The sequence below is a fragment of the Heloderma suspectum genome, chromosome 3 (genome assembly GCF_057233095.1).
Source record: "Heloderma suspectum isolate Gila_16-S chromosome 3, 16-S_ref, whole genome shotgun sequence".
Lineage (NCBI taxonomy): Eukaryota > Metazoa > Chordata > Lepidosauria > Squamata > Helodermatidae > Heloderma > Heloderma suspectum.
This window is the reverse complement of record NC_139460.1, coordinates 307,195,769-307,203,745: the sequence shown is the minus strand read 5'-3', so window position 1 is coordinate 307,203,745 and position 7,977 is coordinate 307,195,769.

Here is a 7,977-nt window from a genome sequence, read left to right as displayed (position 1 = left end):
ACCCAGGTTCCCCAAGTCCCAGTCCAACACTCTAGCTACTACCCCACACTGACACAATCCCCACTCTTCCTACAGGTTGTAAGAAGCCGCCCACTATTTATTCTGGCTTGAAGCATTTTATGTCTGCCTCTTCCTCCATAAGAAAGAAAGTTCCAGCATTTCCCAAATAACACTTCATTGATGATTTCAAGTTCCATTCCCAGCCGTAACTACCGCTACCTTCTCCTTCCATCATGCTCGTCCTCTTTTTTTTCCTACCAGGTCCCACCCAGGACAAACTTCTCAAAACTCAAACTAATATTTAACAAGATACAACACAGCAGTTCTCTATGATCTCAGGCAGAGAGGGGGCTTTCCACATCACAAGCTGCTACCTGATCCATTTAACTGGAGATGGAAGGGACTGAATCTGGGACCCTGTGCATGCAAAACATATACTCTACCACTGAGCTATGATCCCTCCATTAGACCTTGCGCTCATGATTCCTTGCATGCGCGCAGAAAAAGTTACTGATGGAGTGAGCTGAAAGTGGAGCTGAGCTGAAATTTCTTAGAAGACATATTTCGGGGGGGGGGGGATTAGATTTTTCTTTTTCTCTCTTCCTAGAAAATGAAGGCCACATTGCAGTATCTTCTACAAACATTATCTGCCATTTTATTGTGGTAGCCTCCGTTTCCAGCCCACAATGCTCCAGAATGATGCGATGTCTGAGGCATTGTGGGGAATGCAAAATGGTGGCCAAGCTGCCAACACAGTTCCTGATGTTACTTGCAGCAGCAGCAAATTAAGAAAAAAGACAACATAGGAAAAGAAAGAAGCAAGTCCCACTCATGAGAAACTGTAGCAGAATTTCTCTGTCCCCTAGAGAAATTTGGTGAAATGGCCCCCACACAAACAATTTATCTGGGGTGAAGAATTTAATCTAGAGCAGCTGACGTCTCCAACCAATATGCCCACAGACACCTCTCCTGGTGCCCACCAGGCTCCCTGCCTCTCTTGATTTTTTATTTTATTTCTTAATATTGTAATTTTTAAAAAAAACGGGACACTGGCAAACTGCAAAGCAAAGGCATGTCCTCCAGCGCTATTTTTATTTGGGTTCAAAACAGTAGTTTTGTGTTTTGGAGCTTAGACTGCCCTCCTCCTTGTACTTAAGTTTGTTAGGTCTCACCAGTTTGCCTTCTCAGAAACAAGTGTTTGGTACCCAGCTATGCCCAGCATGGCAGCCATTTCATGAGACGGCCCATGGCATTCTCTCAAAATTCCAAATGTGCTCACTGATCCCAGAAAATTGATCTAGAGGCTATTTGTACACAACACTTGAAACAAGATAAACACTACATATAGAGTTGAAACAGGAGTGAATTATAAGTACAACCTGCACATATCTAATTACTTTAGAGAACCACTGTGGTATAGTCACTGACTCTCAGCCAAATCTACCTCACAGGGTTGTTGTTGTGAGGATAAAATGGAGAGGAGGATTATGTACGCTGCCTTGGGTTCCTTAAGGAGGAAAAACGGCAGGATATAAATGTAACACATAAATAAATAATACTTTCTCTGGGTTTCTCTGTGTCTGAGGCCTAGTGTTCACTGCAGTAGTTAACTCGTGTCTGGGTTACAACACTTCAGACTGTAGATGGGAGTTCACGTTTATTACTATTAATATGTATTGATTGATATTGTGCCATCAATGTACATAGCACTTTACATAGCACAAGAAAACAGGAGTTTACAGTCTAAAGATTTACCACAATGAGGAAGGGGAGAGAGATGGAGGCAGCGGTAAATGCAGAAGAATATGCGCTTATTTCAGTTATATGTACTGAGGCACACTGGGGTATGAGAGCTAAGTGGTTGCGCCAAAGGCTTTAAGGAAAAGGTGGGGCTTTATGGAGGGACAAGCGGGTACTTCTGCTCAGTGTACTGTTTCCCTCTTGCAACAGATACTTTTACAAACCTATGACATCCAGGAGAGTGAGCGTAATCCTGAAGAAGTGATAACAACAGTCCTGCAAAGACATACAAAAGAAAAGAAAGAAAAGAAAAGCCAGTTGGAACAACAACAACCTTGAGGACCTGCTCAAGATAAAAAAAATAAATAAATAGAATTTATCCCCAGAAAACCAGAGACAGACAGCTCTCCGCACCTAGGGACTCTTTTCTTCACAAGCCTTTAGGACAGAATTTCAAAACCTGTGGTTGTGAAAGAAAAAGGGGGGAAAGGAGAACCAAAAACAATTTCCCCAGCCAGCTCAGCTTACACTAGGACCCTATGACCCCAGAGTTTGGAGAAATAGCCAATGGAAGAATATATGGGATTTGATTCAATTGGCTATGCTCTCTCACCAAATCTCAACCCAAGAAAACCAAACTAGACTCCTTTGGACCAAATCCAAGTAGTTCCAGGCTATGTAGAAATCCCAGCTCACAAGCCTTAAGGCCTAAGACACCTTTGTTGTGTGTGTGTGACCAGTTCTCTGAGTTCAATGTGCACATTGCAATTTTTTTGCAAATTTGTGTCCTCTTGTGTCCTCTTTTTGGATGATGCATTTCCTCTTTTTTGGCCATTCATAAGTGCCCCCCCCCCCAAGCAGGGCAGGCTGCTTGGCCCACAGAGCTCTGACCTTGTAACAACTCACCACTGCTTCCAGCCTCTTGTATCTGCTGTCTGAGGCATCAGCCTTACTCTGTCTAATGGTATGGCTGGCTCTGCTGGCTAAAGACAACATTATTCAGATTCACACAGTGGTCTGTGACAAAATATCTCAGTTTAACCTACTGAATTGGTTTGTTGTGAGGTTCTCTGTAATACTGAGGCAGGCTTCTGTGAGCATGTAAGTGAGCGTGGGAGGAATAAGATTTGTCCAGATTTGTATTTACCATTTCGCCTAATCACCAGAGGTGACCAGGAATTCCATGCAAGTGAGTGAGCAGGCTGGTGGAAGACAAAATGGATCACTCTTTACTACCTCCACCAGTCTTCTTGGTAGATTTTTATTTACTAGCCTGCTAGGAGGGTAGTAGATGCCATTTCCATGCCAGCTGCAGAGGAGGGGGCTCTTAGCAGGCTAGTAAAAAAATGTGCTGGCTAGTAGCTTTTGTGGGCTTATTTACAAGGCTGGATCTGTCCATTTCCCTCTCCTGAACTGCTGCACTGGGGTAGGGAGGAGAGATACTAACAGAAGGCAAAGAGGAAGGTGATTGTAATAGACTTATGTTTAGGCAACTTTCTTCTGTCAGAGAGACACCTCCTCCAAAGCCCCAGCTCTCTAAGGAATAGTAAGGAAAAGGCTCTCTCCATGCAGAGTTAAGGACTGTTAGGACATCAGCAGCCAATACATCAATCATCTCTGTATTTCTGTCTTCTCCCCTCTTTGCCAGTCCAAAAATTCTGAACTCTACATGGCAAGCTGGACCATGTTACACATTTCAAATGTCCCCACCCTTTGGTGAGCACCGTGCTGGTAAAAACACAAGACTCCTGAAGCAATTTTAAGAAATAAGCATGAATCATAAAAATATATATATTCTGCCATGGAAGTCATAGTTTTAACTGGTTCAGCTTTCATTGGTGCAACAGCATGCAAGTTCTGAAGTCCCATTGGACTCTCAAGCAAATCTGATTGGGTCTGTCTGTGTAAGCTTTCTTGCCCTTTTCACCAGCCAAGGCTGACCTCATCACCGATAACAATGCCTGCTTTGTGTCTTGTCTTCTTGGAGGCCAACAAACCCAATGGCACTTCTTCCTTCTCCTGAATATCTACATCAGAAGACAAGCTGAAGCTACAGACAGTACGTAAGAGTCACTCCTGCCTAGCACCATTAGCTGCTTGGGGGTGGGGTGGGGTGAAGGGAAGGGAAGGGAAGAAGAGGAGGTGGCACTGAAGAGAGAAATTGGCATTTGTGATTGTGCCCCTCCTCCATCACCCACTTGGAGAGCCAGGGAGCCTCTTGCCCAAACACAATGCCCCTCAGTGAACCTACCAGGCTGCTAAGCCTTGATATTGCTTTTGGGGAAGCCACATGACCCACTGTTAGCCACTATTTATAGCCTCTCAAACACAGTGCCATCCTTGTGTTGCCAACTTTTGATACAATAGAGAATGCTATTATCCTCACTCCTATGCCACCCCCTATGCATACATCAGAGGCAGCCAATCCATACATGATCATAAAACACAAGTGCCCAAGGAGCAAGCAGCTACTACTCCCAAGTGGCTACTGTTCCAGCTTTTTGGAGGCCTTTGGACAAGACACTCTTAATGGCCCCTTCCTTTAGGGAATCTATATTTTCACCACCATGGTCACCAACTGCTGCTGTCATTGCTATCACCTGTTTGCTTGCCAGGCCGAGAGGCAGTGCAAGCGGGTAGTCGCATCTCCTCACCACCACCATCGTGAGAGGCAAGTGAAGAAGCAGGTTGCAATGAGGACGAGGAGGGGCTCTTGTCAGTGGTTCCTTTGCTGGAATGTGGGTCCTCAGCAAGTGCCTGACCGTGCCAACCCTTGACACCGGCCCTGCTCCCAAGAGCCCAGAGAAGCACCACTCAAATGCAGAACAGTCAAAGTTCTATTTATAGAAGGGAAGAGCTATGGAGGGGTCCATTCTATAGGACAGGTGAATACCCAGATTAATTTTTTACCTAGTGGTAACTTACTACAGTGCACATGTTATCACTTGGGTAAGCTGGCTTTCAGTATCGTCCTGCTAAATGATGAAAATTTTATTGCTGCCCTGGATTTCTGATCAAGTTTGGAAAGGTGATAAAATTCTCTTTGCCATTTGGCAGGATGATACAGGCCCAAAAGAGACATGACAGTGACAACTGTGTTTCTTTAAATGTGGTGCCTGCTCAAATCATGTATACCTGGTGTTGAATGGGGTACGGCTACCCTTGAAAGACCAGGTCCGCAGCCTGGGGGTCATTTTGGACTCCCAGCTGTCCATGGAGGCTCAGGTGTCAGCTGTGAGCCGGACAGCGCTGTATCAACTCCATCTGATACGGCGGCTGCGCCCCTTCCTTCCCGACCATCTGCTCCCATCGGTAGTACGTGCCCTGGTCTCCTCTCGTTTAGACTACTGTAATGCGCTCTATGTGGGGTTACCCTTGAAGACGGTTCGGAAGCTGCAGCTGGTACAGAACGCGGCGGCTCGCCTGATTAAAGGCAGCCGCCGGCGAGATCACATCACTCCAGTGCTGAAGGAGTTGCACTGCTTGCCAGTTGTTTTCCGGGCCAAATTCCAGGTGTTGGTTTTGACCTTTAAAACCCTATATGGTTCCGGCCCAGCCTATCTTCAGGAGCGCCTCCAGCAGCACCAGACAGGCCGCTTAACAAGATCAGCCTCGGATGGCCTTCTCTCTGTCCCATCAGCCAGGACAGCTAGACTGGTGGGGACGAGGGAGAGGGCCTTTTCTGTGGTGGCCCCCACTCTGTGGAGCTCCCTCCCTAGGGAACTCCGTCATGCCCCCTCTTTAATGAGCTTCTGTCGTGCATTAAAAACGTGGCTGTTCAGGCAGGCATTTGGGGTGGGTTAGGGTATTTTAGAAAATGTTTTTATTGTAGAATTTTATTGTTTTAAACTGTTTTTATTGTATGTTGTACATCGCCCAGAGTGGCTGGGTGACCAGCCAGATGGGCGATTAATAAATTTAATAATAAATAAAATAAATGTATACAGTGGGGAAGGAGGCCCACTTTAAAGAGCAAAGGGACTGTGTGTGGGGGGAGGGGGGAATTGTATGGAGCCATTTTCACAGCTTCAGCTTTCTCCCCTGCAATCTGTCCCCCAACCTCACATTTCCTTCTCTGTTACATTTCTGTCCTGCCCTTCAGAACTGGCATCTAGGGTAGGCATGATTGGGCACCTGCTGAGGCCCCACACTTCAGCAGGGGGCCACTGGCAAGAGCCCTCTGGAGGTGCTCCTCGTCTTCACCATTGCAATTTGCCTGTTCATCTGCCTCTCGCTCTGGCCCAGACAACGTTTCTGTTGAAGGAGGAGCAGTAGATACCACTGTCAACTTGCTTCCTGGCTCTCTGTCAAGCAAGCAAGCCGTAGCAATGATGAGAAAGAAGTGGAGGAGGAGGCATAACACTTGGTGACAAGTTAGAGTCACTGAGGGAAAGAGCCCCAGGTCCCTCAAAAACCTGGAGCCAGCACTGATGCCTTTCTCCCATGGTTTCAAAGTGGAATACCTAGGTGGTGACCCATCCAGGCACGGACTAGAACCTGCTTAGCTTCAGTAAGCTAGCTGTATCATATGTTATCAGACTGTGCCCTAGATCTTTCTCACAGTAGTGACCCAGTACCAGAAGTGAACCCAGCCAGGAGAAAAATGGCTGACAGAAAGGCCCATAAGGAAGTAAATGCTGGACACAAGAAACCAAACAGGTATTAGAAATATAGCAATGAATATAAGGCAAACGATATCCACGCCATTAATGTGTTGTGGTGGGAGAAGCTGAGATGATTTTGCATACTTTTGAATCCTGTTTATATTTAATCATCTTGGGAGTTGAATGTGGTATTTCTATTAGCATTTGGTTTATTATTACTATTTATTTCTTACTTTTTTGAATCCCACCCTTCCTCCAAGGAGCCCTGGGGGGCTTAAAAGTTTCTTCCCCCATTTTATTCTCACAACCCTGTGAGGTAGGTTAGGCTGAGAGAGAGTGAGCGGGCCAAGGTCATCCACTGAACATCGTGGGCATTTGGGGCTCAGACCCTGCCTCTGCCTTGTACTCAGTTTCTTGGCCATATTACTTGGCTCTCTTCCTTATCTGTCTGCCATCTGTGAAGCGGATGTTGGAGCAGAAAACCATGCATTCAAAAGAGTGGTTTTGTATTTTGAAGCTCAGACCCCACCTCTGCCTTGTACTTGAGTTCTAGGGCAACTTAATTTTCTCTTAGTTTCATCAGTTTGCCTTCTAGGAAATGAGTGTTTTGTGACTAGCCATGCCCACCATGGCAGCCTATTAATGAACGGGCACCCATTTTGTGAGAGCACTCATGACATTTTCTCAAAATTCCAAATGTGCCCACCAACCCAAAAAGGTTGGGGACTCCTGCTCTAACACTGAGTGGGCTGTGTATAGAAACCTCTGCCCATTTTACCATCTCATGTCATACTGCAGAGTTAAGGAGACTGCATTGGTCACTGAGGGCACATTTGGAAGATTTTTGCATATATCCTATGCCTGGCACCAACCAGACAGTAAGTCAAGTAGGATCAGGCAGTTAGAGATCACCTCTGTCTGTAACTGAACAAATCATTGTTGAGATTGAGAAACAGGTCAGAGGGATTTATAGGACTAGATGGAACCCTATTGGCTCCTTGAATCACCTGACCCCTGTTGAACTGGTAGTTCTGACTATCCATAGTTGTAGTGCTGAAGTCCAGCAGACAGCAGCAAGTCAGCAGCTCTCTCTTCTGCCACAAACTGCACCCTTCTGTTAGAATTCCTGGTCGAATTCCTTTTAATTAAAGTACACTGAAGGATAAAGCAGGTTAACATGTTCAGAGCTAAAGACAGAGGAAATACAAAATACGCTATATGGAACCTGAACATTTGCTGAATATGAAACCGTTGCTAGAGCACTAAACATGTATACAATAAGCTACCTAGGACAAACTTTCAACTCGAGAGATCTTCATATCCTCCTTGTTCAGATCCTGAAAAAATGCAGTCAGACTCTGCAAAAAATGCAGAGTCGATCAACTCTGTGGTCAGAGGTAGAGTGTCCATAATTTCCCAAGCCTCTTTGCAGAGTTTGCATCCCAGCAATGTTTGCTCTCAAGACAAGCTGCTCAACCCCGTTCCAGTTATCTGAATGGGACCCATTCAGCAGAAAGCGGCATGCACAAAAACAACACAGTCCACAATCCTGGGTCAGTCTTCACAAAGCTACACATCTGTGTGTTACACATTCCTTTATGGCGCCCACATCTCACAATGGCAGCGCTTATTG